General features: G+C 35.6%; 1 long non-coding RNA gene across 1 annotated transcript in view; it reads right to left on the bottom strand.

The window, feature by feature from the left end:
- LOC127526967 (uncharacterized) overlaps positions 1-12,585 on the bottom strand; it is a 103,324-nt gene that overhangs the window by 79,636 nt on the left and 11,103 nt on the right. The window contains exon 2 of the long non-coding RNA XR_007934333.1: positions 8,048-8,159. This is a non-coding gene — a long non-coding RNA (uncharacterized LOC127526967). The remainder of the gene's footprint in view (positions 1-8,047; positions 8,160-12,585) is intronic.

Raw genomic sequence — 12,585 nt, 5'->3', positions numbered from 1 at the left:
CATAGTCAGTTCTTCCTTTGGCCGTACTTTTAAATCAAAATGTTGTTTATAAGTCCGGACAGATTGAATACTTTTAATGAAAATGTGTTTAAGTATGTACAAAATTATTATTTTAAAAGTACGGCCGAAAGAAGAACTGACTCACTTTTTGAGCAACCAACGGGCCAGAAACTGCATCCTTCTGAAATAAGAAAAATACTTCAGTTATTCACTCGGACCGTTACAAATAGGTACAGTTTTTTCATTTAAAAATCAGAAAAATCTGATTTGATAGAGGATTTATAAAAGAAAATCATTTCAGCAGTTTGAAGAGAGACGATCGTTAACGGCACATATTTCGATAATCTACACTTACCATCAACCACAAAAGTATTTTTTCCCTTGTCTGCCATTGCATAAGAAAAATCAAAACAGCCTACCTCCGAGGCACTTGTATGCTGAAAAAGTTTGTGTGGCGATAAAGGGCTAAGCAACAGTCTTCATGCAGAAACTCGTGCTCTGTTCTGCCTTGGAAGGGCGGAGCGAAGCACCCTGTACGTTTGGAAGCCAATTGTATCCGGCTGCAGGTCGCAGACTCGGCCTTCTACGCCCCCGGCCTTCCACACCCTCGGCCTTCCGCGCCTCCTGCCTTCCACACCACGCCCCCAGCATTCGCGTCCGTCCTCTGTAACATCGCTTTCGTTAAAAAACTAGTAACCTTGATTTACCATGTAACCCTAAAAGACGATATTAATATGACTTCCTACAATCACGAGGCAAGAATCCGAGTTTCTCTTTATGGTATTACTGTCGTGTTTACTTTTAGAAACAAAAAACAGTTTTATAATTTATGAGTCAAGATTCAATAGTTAAAAGAAAGAGTGCATAACATATTTTTAGATTAAGGAAACCCCATACTAAATTTGAATGTGGATGCTCTAACTGCTATTATAGTGAATTCTATCATTCAAAATATTTGAAATTATTTTTATGGTACTTTTGTACTAAACGGCATGTCTGACATTATTTCTGGAACCTCGTTCAATAAAGGAAAATTCCGTTAATGACATTAATTTATTATGTTACAAAATAAATGATGATCAATAACACAACAAAGCAATCAACAGGCATGAAAATTAAGGTCTAAACTTTCGAGTTTAAAAGAAACTTTTAAAATTGTTTATATTGAACCATTTTTTAAATGATCCAGCTTACTAATACAGTTCATACCTTCATTTCCATTGTTTGTCTTGAATTGTGTTTTCTTAATTTTGTTCTTCGCTGCTGCTATAATGTTGATAAATTTCAAGTGGAGTTACTAAACTTTCAAACGTTTACCTGGTTTTTAATTTTAATGCATAATTGTTCTCCCTGGGACCCTAACGTATAAATATGTACTTATCAAAAAAAGTGAAGCAAATCTCTCAAATTGCTTAATAGATAGTATATCGTTTGTTTTTCTAAAGAAATGCAAACATTTGCATTATTGAAAGTTGCACTTCCATAAACTGTCGTTTTTATTTATTTTGGAACTGAACTAACAGATTTTAAACTTAACTTTAAAAATGTTTCGTTTGGGTCGATACAATAATTACAAATCAATTTTTTTGTGATTTTAAATCATTTAATCGCCATTTACCATTTCTTGTATTAGGAATTTGTCATTTGTTGCATACCCCAACTTACTCTCCAAACGGAGATTTACTTTTTTGTAAATAAGATTACCGTTATTAGGTCATCGGTGTCACTGCCTGCTCAGGATTCTTCCCATAGTGTGTTCAGCTGTCTTTGACCACTTTGTGCCTGCGTGTGTCATCGTCTCTGTTGTCTGATTTGGTGTAACGCCTGAATCCTACAAAGTGCCCCCTGGTCAGTGTCCCCTCTTGATTAGTTAAGGGTTTTTTTTGATTCTGTCAGACCACGTATTGTTACCTTAATAAATGCTAGCTTGATTTCTGGTTGTGTTCCTGCTGCCTTGAAACACGCTGTGGTGCAGAAACATATTATAAAAAACAAAATAAGGACCCTCTAATGTGTCAAATTTCAGGCCAATTTCTAAACTGCCTTTTTTTTATCTAAAGTCTTTGAAAAAGTTGTCCTACCTCAAACATTTCTAGATGAAAATAGTATTCTGGAAAAATTCCAATCCAGATACAGATGTTCTTGCAGCACTGAAACATCCTTGTTAAAGGTTAACAATTACAAGGTTCCCAATTACTAATCCTGGAGATTTTGCCATTCTTGTACTGCTAGATCTTACCTCAGCTTTTGATGCTGTGGATCTTATGATTCTTATATCCTGCCTTGAACAGTATGTAGTCATCCAAGGTAATGCCCTGAAATGGTTTAAATCTTATCTAAGAAATAGGAGCGTTTCTATTTATTTGGGCGAGTTCTCATCCTCTGTAGCTCCTCTTACTTGTGGGGTTCCATCCTTGGACCAGCTATCTTTTTGATAGGCATGTTACCTTTAGGCTCCATTGTTAACAAGTATGGCTTCTCTATACTGATGACACTTAAATATATTTGCCACTAAAATCAAAGTGAGAAAATACAGACTCTCCATGTGTGCTTGAATGATATTAAAACCTGGATGGCAATGGATCTTCTTAAACTAAATGATAATAAAACTGTGATCATGGTGTCCAAGAGCTAAGAAAGTTTGACTGTCTCTGATATTGCTCTTGGACCCCTTTCCATATACGTATCATAAAGCTTCAGTTAGCCCAGGTGTGATCTGTGACAGCTCATTCAAACTCGACAAACAGATAAATTGTGAAGTTAAATGAAGCTTTTTCCAGCTGAGACTTTAAGGTAAAGGCTTTTCTTTCTTTCTGTGATCTTGAAAAGGCCATGCGCTAACGTGCTTTTATAAATAGCTAACTTAACTAAGTTAAGATATTTAACATACGTTAATGACGACGATAAACATAAATACCTTTCATATTGTACACTAACATTGCAGATTCTCTACATAACATCTCATAAATAAGTGTAAAAGTTAATATAGATGAAATAATACGGTAAATATTAAAAAGAAATAATACAAGAGGTAAAAAATAATTAAAACGATATGCTTAAAAATAGGATATGTCAGTAATGACGATAAACAGAGAACACTTGGATTCGCTATACAGTATATAATCGTACATCTCATTACTTTTGTTTAATGGAGCTAAATTTTATTTAAATATACTGAGCTTTTTATTCTGTGAGTCCATACCTGGTTTTGTTGTGCCATTGTTCCGTGTCAGAAAACGTTTTCAGCTCCTTTTCTTTTTCGAAGTGGAAAAACTGTACAGCAGATCTTCTTCTCTTTCTACGGACTATAGGCGGTTGTGGGGCGGACTGTGGAAGGCAGGAGGCTTGGAAGGCCGGGGGCGTGGAAGGCCAGGGGCGTGGAAGACCAAGTCTGCGACCTGCAGCCGGACCCTTCTCTTTGGAAGAAAGCTCATAGGTTCCGAGTTGCTGATGTTCCTCCTCTAAGGGGCGGTGACCCTTTGTAGCGGCAAAGAAGCCTCATTCAAATGCACACATCTGTAAGTGTAACATCTAAGCAATAGGAAAAAGTGCCCCGTTATGCTTTACCCAGAAATCGTTATGCTAAACGCAGACGTTTTATATGTAAAACCGTTTCTTAGATTGGCACGTTTATTTTAAAATTGATATAAATGGGGGGGTAACATTCAAACCCTATGAAACGAAGTCTATTTTGACATTTACCCGATTAACGAGGCTAAAATACAGTATCGGTAAGAACCAAGTTTGTATTCGGAATATAAACAACTTTTTATTAAGTGCCATAGATATCGAGCGCCTGTTGAGCTTTGTGCTAAACGCAGAAGTTTTTAATAACTTTTCTTGCGAGCTTTTAAAGTTCATTGTGTATTTTGGTATAGAAGAGAGACTGGTTAATAGGAAATAGTTAATCTAATTAACGTTAAAATCTTGTGATTTAAAAAAGTAGAACACTTTCAAATTATATTAAGTATGCCAGGGTATCATCATGAAAACAAGGCGTAACGATCATATTGTTAAGATTTTTTAGTAAAAATGGAATCAAGACCTGTCTTTTGGTGCAAAACAGGAGTGTATATTTTTAATTGCTTTGAATCGGTGTGACAATAATTATTTTACGTTAAAATCTTATGATATAAAAATAGATTAAGTATACAGGGTTCTCATTATCATTTAAACAGAAAGGCTCCGAGTTCTTGGCGTCGCTTTCTTACAGCAAGGTAATTAAAGCAAGTTGTAATGAGCCATGGTCTGAGCGATCGTATTGTTAAAACATATTTAAATCTACGATATAAACAATGGGAACACAGTCGGCTTGGCGACTACCTGTCGGATTGCAACATCTATGAATTTTATTGATAAGGCTTAAAACAACAGGTATGCATTTTTAATGTTTTTAGCGTTATGCCGGGGACTCATCATACACCTCCTGTGACAGTTCCTTTCTGATAGTCCTACTTGCATGCTCAATTGGGTTAAGATCAGGGGCCTCATGTATAACGCCGTGCGTAGAACTCACACTATAACATGGCGTAAGCACAAAAGCGGGAATGTGCGTACGCACAGAAAAATCCAGATGCAGGAATCTGTGCGTACTCAAACTTCCATGTTCTTCCATTACATAAATCCCGATTTGCGTGAAAAGTAATGCACGTGCACGCGCCTTCTGTCCCGCCCCAACTCCTCCCAGAATTATGCCTCTTTGAATATGCAAATCAATATAAATAGCCTTCTGTGAAAAGACAACTGGAAAAGCACAGGAGAAAATATATTTCTCCGACAGGACACAGAAGCCATTAAACATTCGTGATATTACAGCTCTCTGAATAACTAAAATACTGAGATGTATACGTGATATCTTTTTCATGATGATAGGAATGAAAGCATGTTATTAAACATGAGAACACGGTGGCGCAGTGATTTTTCATATCTCACGCAAGAGGCTTGCTGCGCCATGTGTGATCTTCGATGAAATAATTTTTTACAGAAGTACTGTCTCTTTCAAACGTACTAACCTCCAATTCCTGTCCTTACTTTTCTTTCTCCACATACCCAATCGCCACACAATCAGCTCTGTAATAGATGTTAAGCCATCTGCAAGCTTAGAACGACGATTCTTCAAAACTTTTAAGGAACATTGAAATATCTTCGTAGTACATGTTTAATTATTCTATCCGTCTATCCTTCCAGTGTCGCGTCAGCACCAGCAAGAATACAACGCAATGCAGGAACAATCCATGAACTAGCTAGCGCTGCAGCACCGTGTCCTCACATGTTTAATTATTAACAATAAAGATTATTTAAATGAAGTTAAAGTTTTATCTGTATACTATAAGCAACATATTTTGCTGCATTTCATCTTAAAAATGATATTGTCATCATACGCGCTTTATAAAGTGGCGCAGGTTGTGCAATATTATAACTGTAGTGCAAGTTTACAGTGGGGTAATTGTACTTATAAGTACAAACAGTTCTACAAGGAGCACTTGATTGAGTGCGTTTGTAGTTCTTGGGATGAAACTGTTTCTGAACCATGAGGTCCATACAGGAAAGGCTTTAACGCGTTTTGCCATGGCTGAGGCAGCGTCTGCTTCATGCTGTATACCGATAATTCTCTTTCTGATCAGCTGTTGCTGTGATTCCCCACTCAGATACAGAGATATAAATACTCCGAGTGGTGAGGTGAGACTAGTATAGAAAAAAGATTATCCGCTGTGGCAACCCTTAATAGGAGCAGCTGAAAGAAGACGATGCAGTGAGAGTAACAATGCTAAAGCAGTTAGGTATTTGGAATACTATGGCTATTCCCTGGACCATTATATTGCTACAGGTTAATTACAATCAGATGCATTACACTAATAAACAATATGCAGTTAATTTCAGTGTATTTATAAAGCCGCATCAGGAATGTGGGTCTAAGAAAGAAAGGGTAACCACACAGGAACAGTAGCACTGCTTTGACGCTGGGTGCCGCTAGTCTGCAAAACCGAGCGGGAAATTACGTACGCCAGGATATGAGGTACCATGGAAATGTGCGTGGCTTAACGCCAAGTTTAGGTTTTATACATTGCGATCTGAGCGTGGAAACGTTCGTATGCAACATTTCTGTGCATACGCACCGTTTATACATGAGGCCCCAGGTGACTGACTTGGCCATTCAGGAATTTTCCACTTCTTTGCTTTAATAAACTCCTGGGTTGCTTTGGCTGTATGTTTTGGGTCATTGTCCATCTGTATCATGAAACGCCGCCCAATCAATTTGACTGCATTTAGCTGTATTTGAGGAGACAGTGTGTCTCTGAACACCTCAGGATTCATTCGGCTGATTCTGTCCTGTGTCACATCATCAATAAACAATAGTGTCCCAGTGCCACTGGCAGCCATGCACACCCAAGCCATCACACTGCCTCCACCTTTTTTTACAGATGATGTGGTATGCTTTGGATAATGAGCTGTTCCACACCTTCTCCATACTTTTTTCTTGCCATCATTCTGGTAGAGGTTGATCTTGATTTCATCTGTCCAAAGAATGTATTTCCAGAACTGTGCTTTCTTTTTTAGATGTTCTTTAGCAAAGTCCAATCTAGCCTTTCTATTCTTGAGGCTTATGAGTGGCTTGCACCTTGCAGTGCACTCTCTGTATTTACTTTCATGCAGTCTTCTCTTTATGGTAGACTTGAATATCGATACACCTACCCCCTGGAGAGTGTTGTTCACTTGGTTGGCTGTTGTGAAGGGGTTTCTCTTCACCATGGAAATGATTCTGCGATCATCCACCACTGTTGTCTTCCGTGGACGTTCAGGTCTTTTTGCGTTACTGAGTTCACCAGTGCTTGCTTTCTTTCTCAGGATGTACCAAACTGTAGATTTTGCCACTCGTAATATTGTCGCAATTTCTCGGATGGGTTTTTTCTGTTCTCGCAGCTTAAGGATGGCTTCTTTCACCTGTATGGAGAGCTCCTTTGACCGCATGTTGTCTGTTCACAGCAAAATCTTCCACATGCAAGCACCACACCTCAAATCAACTCCAGGCCTTTTATCTGCTTAATTGATAATGACATAACAACAGACTTGCCCACAGCTCCCCATGAAATAGCCTTTGAGTCAATTATCCAATTACTTTTGAGCCCCTGAAATGAAGGGATTGTGTTAAAAAAATGCTTTAGTTGCCTCACATTTTTATGCAATCATTTTGTTCACCCCACTGAGTTAAAGCTGAAAGTCTGCACTTCAACTGCATCTGAGTTGTTTCATTTAAAATTCATTGTGGTAATGTACAGAACCAAAATTAGAAAAAAGTTGTCTCTGTCCAAATATTTATGGACCTAACTGTATATGCCATGCACTTAATGATATACCAGAGCACTATATGAAGGTTGTGTAAATTATTCTTTGCTTAGACTGCTGCCTCCACAACCAGATAAGCAAAAGGAGATGGATGGATGGGATGAATATATATGTTTAAAATTGTTCAAGCAGATATAGACAATAGTTTGAAGGAAAACTGCAAAGATTTAATGCAGAATGTAGATGAACACACACTGGATCAGAGAATAAAATATTAACATGCAATGAGGAAATATCTTAGAAAATATAAGAGAGGTAGAAAGACTCATACTATAATGGATTGGTCTAAGATTCAGCCTTGGTAGATTTTTTATTGATAGTAAAGGCCTTACTCGAGGACTTGCTATGCAACAGCAGGGAGCACAGCAGGAATGTTAGGCCACTGTCAGGAAAAATGACAGAAAAATTTCTAAAGAAAAGAACCAGGAGATGAAAGTGTTGCTCAGTACATGAGATCTACAGTTCAACATTTCGCTATACCTCAGCAGATAAAAAGATGTCGATTAAACTATTATTGAATATTCTTTTGTCTTTAGAGCCCTCATTGTCAAGATTAATGTTGTTCCCAAACTCATTTTCATGAATTCTATAATTCCCTGCCCTGTTTTCCTCCTCACAGGGTAAGATTTGATCTTTTCTTTCTAGCCTTATTTAGAATTTTAAGTAACTTAAGTGATAACATATTTGATGCTGGTTTTTCAACTTTTTTTTTTTAAACTGGCTCTACAGTATATGATTTATGCTTTGTCCAATATGGAACTGGAAATGTCTTTCAGATCTCATGGCCTCATTTTATCACTGAGTCAATAATTAACCTTTTCTGTAAATTAAACACAATTGTTTGTGACAATTTGAATCTGAGGAACTGTAAGTTTCGCAAGGGTGTATTGTTTCATTAAATTTGAAATTTGATGATAAACAGAGAGGCAGATCCTATACCCGAAGTAAACATGCATTCATTCAAATTTAATAATCAAGCACTGCTGATACAAGTCAGTCTGACTTAATGCAGTAATCCACTTGGTATGTCTGACTTTAGAATATTCCAAAATCCACTTTTTCTCTTTGTCATTCCTTCCTTTTGTTCTACTTCTGTCTGTAAATACACATCTCTTCTACTTAGTCATCCTTTTATATCCTTTGCAAGCTTTTTCATCCTTCCCAAGAAGTCTATTTTAGATCTCTACACTCTGTTATTTAAGTCCACCTATTAAACCAAACCTCTCATCTTATCCTCATCCCTTTGCCATAACTCTCATAGTTGGGAGTGGTGGTGCAGAATTTGAGATTAATTAATTGAGTCATGTGTTGTAAGTTCAATGCAACTTTCCAGAACACACAAAATTAAAGAAACCTGATTTTGAAAGCTTGTATAGTGTTTAGAGTTGAAATATCTTAAAATGTCATCAATTCAAACTTATCTTAAAAGCTTTAAACTTGTATGTATTGTATATTGATGAAGTGTTATGTAATACATTTCAGAATTCATTTCAGAATCCCAAGGCTTCAACATTAACTTCTCAGTAATAAAACTGAAAATTAATAAACAGAAAATGTGGTATGAACAGGTCTGTATGAATGAAGTAAATCCATGAAGCAGTTTATTATTTTTTTTTTTTAAAAAAAAGGTTAATATCCTTTTCCTAATGGATGATGTTGCATAGAAATATTATAATGAAAAGACTGCTCTTTAGTGAATGAGTTTCAAAAGGTAAGGCCATATTTGAAACTGACAACAAGAAAGAAATGGTTTATATTGGCAAAAACGACAAACTTTGGAAGGCAGATGACAGCAAAAAAGTATTATAGCTAACATATCGAAATCATCTTTTCTTTGTTGCATTTGGCAAAGATTTTTGGTGTTTATTTAAAGAAGCTCAAAACAGAACTCCTGTAAGATGTCGGTTTCTCAAATTATAGATTTGACAGATTACGTTTCTGCTGTCCATAACATTGTGATTAGATTAAATGAACTCAGGGACAGATGCAAGAATTATCTTAGTTTATGAATGGATAGATGAGTTAATGAAATGCAATCAAAACGTGTACCGTGCACAATAAACTCGTTTGGGTCAGAATACATCCTGACTTCTTCTTACTTTATATACACTACCCACAACTGTAAGGAACAGTCGGTTAAACCTAATGTTTTTTTAAATACTTTGCAAGAAAAAAGATATTATTAATAGATCATTTGAAACTTTGGCATTCAAGAAATATTGAAAAAGGCACTGATACTAATAACTAAATCGAGTTTCGTGAAAGGTGGGCGTATCCAAACAAGTATTATAAGTGCTCCTGTTCTTCTAAAGGTGATTGTCTTAAATTCCAGCTCGAGGTCGGTGCATGGAAATGCTGGAAAACAAGACCTTACAATATTGTTTTAATTCAGCCAATGTACTGTGCATCAAAGAACTCCGAGCAACTTCGGTTACTGTGATCCTTTACTGCATAGCTGCGGCTGGAGTACTACTTACATCGTGTGGAAATCTGTTGGTGATTATTTCCATCGTCTTTTTCAAGCAGCTTCACACCCCGACTAACATACTTGTGCTCTCTTTAGCGTTTGCAGATTTTTTGGTGGGGGTACTTATTATGCCGTTTATGGCTATTCATTCAGTAGAAACATGCTGGTATTTTGGAGACATATTTTGTGTAATTTATTCGATATGTTTTGCTTTGTTCACAGACACGTCCATATTTAACATTGTAGCTATAGCCGTTGATCGCAGCCTTGCTATATGCTACCCACTATTATATTCGACTAAAGTGACTGTTCGCCTTGTATCCATCTTTACCGCCTCTATTTGGATTTTAGCACTAAGTTACGCCTGTGCACTGTATTTTTCGAATCTGCCTAACGATTCAGGGTCGGGTGAGAATTATTGTCCCGAAAACTGCATAATTACACAAAAACAAGCATGGACTTCAGCTGATCTATTGGTTTCTTTTATGGTGCCATTTTCTGTTATAATTACCTTGTATATTAATATATATATAATTGCAAACAGACATGCACGATTAATATCCACTCAGTTCAATACTGGGGGAAGCAAACGTAATATATCAAAAAAGTCTGAAAGGAAAGCTGCAAAGACTTTGGGTGTAGTGGTTGCTGTTTTCATCACTTGCTGGTCACCATTATATATTTTTTCGGTTATTAACCAATTTATAACTTTTTCTGTATCTCCATTCACATTCAATGCTTTACTTTGGCTGGCATATATGAACTCTGGAATGAACCCGATTATCTATGCTTTTTTCTACCCTTGGTTTCGAAAGTCACTGAAGCTCTTGGTAACGTTTAAAATATGCACTCCATCCTCGTCATTAACTAATTTATTTGATCAGCACTAATTTTGTTAGACTGTATACAATTTGTTTATAGTCACTACAAAGGACGTGGGTTTGTACACATCTCTTCGAAAATGTGTTTTGAAAATACTGTATGTAAAATAATAACATTTTAAATGATTGCGTAGAAATTAAAACATTTAGAACATGGTCATAGATCAGCTGAAGTTTTTTTCCAAATAATTATTGGATTCAAAACAGGAACCATACCTGGACAGGGCGCTAGTCCACGCAACACACACACACACACACACACACACACAGACTATGGTTCAAATCTAACCTGCACATGTTTTGACTGTGGTAGGAGAGCGTGCACCCGGACGATATGGTGGATAAGAGGAATAAGGAAATGGATGGATAAATTAAAAAACTTTAAGAACAGCTCTTTTTTAATGTCACAACTCTTCATTAATGTCATATTATTCCATATAGTTTGTATCCTATTAGTTATGTGATATTAAAGCAATATACTGTATATATAATTGCTAATGAGCAATAAAAAACTACATTTACATTTGTTAATGTTATGTTTGGTGATAATAGTAGGTTCAAATGAATGAAGCAAAAAATAAATTGTGTATATCACAAGTGCTGTTTAAAATATTTTCTTAATAATTTTAAACCTGTGGGAGTAAATATAACAGATTTTAAAATATTCAACAATATTAAAATCAGATTTATATGATCACATTATTATCAAAATAATACAATCTGATTTAAATGATCAAATTATGGAAGAAAGACCACGTTAAACAGTGAATCCAGTGACCTGTGGTCAAGTTTCAGAAAAAAAAAAACCAAATTCCCTGGAGTAACATTATTTCTTTAAGAAAATGGCATGGACTTTAAATTACAAATATATTTTTTATATATTTTGAAAGTAACATAGTCAACAATGTTCAAGGAGGTATACAAAGTGTTTGAGTGATATTAAACACTTGGATGAACAGTTAAATAATACCAAGAATAACAGAAGAAAAAGAAATAATTAATCTCACTAAGAAAATAGGTAACATATTTTTGTAAAAAGGAAATTAAAATTGCATTGACCCAGGAAAATACACACCCACTTACAGTATGTTAATTAATGTAAGAAGCAACCAAAAGGTGGTATTTTAATTTGCATTCATCCAGTTGGAGAGCGTTAAATGGAAATTCAAAATAAAGTTGAGCGAATGAGGCATGTTTTATTGAAATTGAAATTAATAATGAGTTTTGAAAAGGGTTTAGTAAAGTGTTTCATAATAGAATAATTACATGTTTAGGGTATTTTTGTATGTTAATTAGCTTAAATAAGTTCATGTTTTAAGTGTTTCCCTAGAAGTAAATAATGTTAATTATTTGTTGTACCTGTAAAGTGAATCATTAGACTGCTACCTCTGTATACTAATAATGAGGCTTGTACATCATAGATGAGTAAAAGTTATAAGTAGTGACATATGAATGGAGAGGTCAAGATCAAGAAAATACCCATTGGATGTACTGGAAATTGTGAAAGTAGTAAGTAAAGATGATGCCAGCTGTTACTTTAAAATGATTTCTTCAAAATGACTCAGTTAATAATAAATTTATACAAATTTCAGAGTCAGTGAAACAGTAATGTATTTCATATTTGTGTAAAAATGTGTCAGTATAATGAGAACACAACAGAAAAGAATGCATCGTTAAGGTGGAATGCTTTCATTTAAAATATATTTCCTTGTGGTGCTTGTTTGATTAAATACTTATTAAATGTGTATTAAATAAAATACAGTTTTGCTTTTTTTTTTTGAAGGTCCCATTTTAACTTTTGATTAGTGTCAGGATGAGGTCACATCCTTCTCTTTCAGGCCTGCAGCTTTAGATTATTGAATGAAACAGATGAGGATATCACACTTTTGATCT

The sequence above is a fragment of the Erpetoichthys calabaricus genome, chromosome 3 (genome assembly GCF_900747795.2).
Source record: "Erpetoichthys calabaricus chromosome 3, fErpCal1.3, whole genome shotgun sequence".
In the NCBI taxonomy this organism is placed as follows: domain Eukaryota; kingdom Metazoa; phylum Chordata; class Cladistia; order Polypteriformes; family Polypteridae; genus Erpetoichthys; species Erpetoichthys calabaricus.
This window is presented reverse-complemented; position numbering and strand designations above follow the sequence as displayed.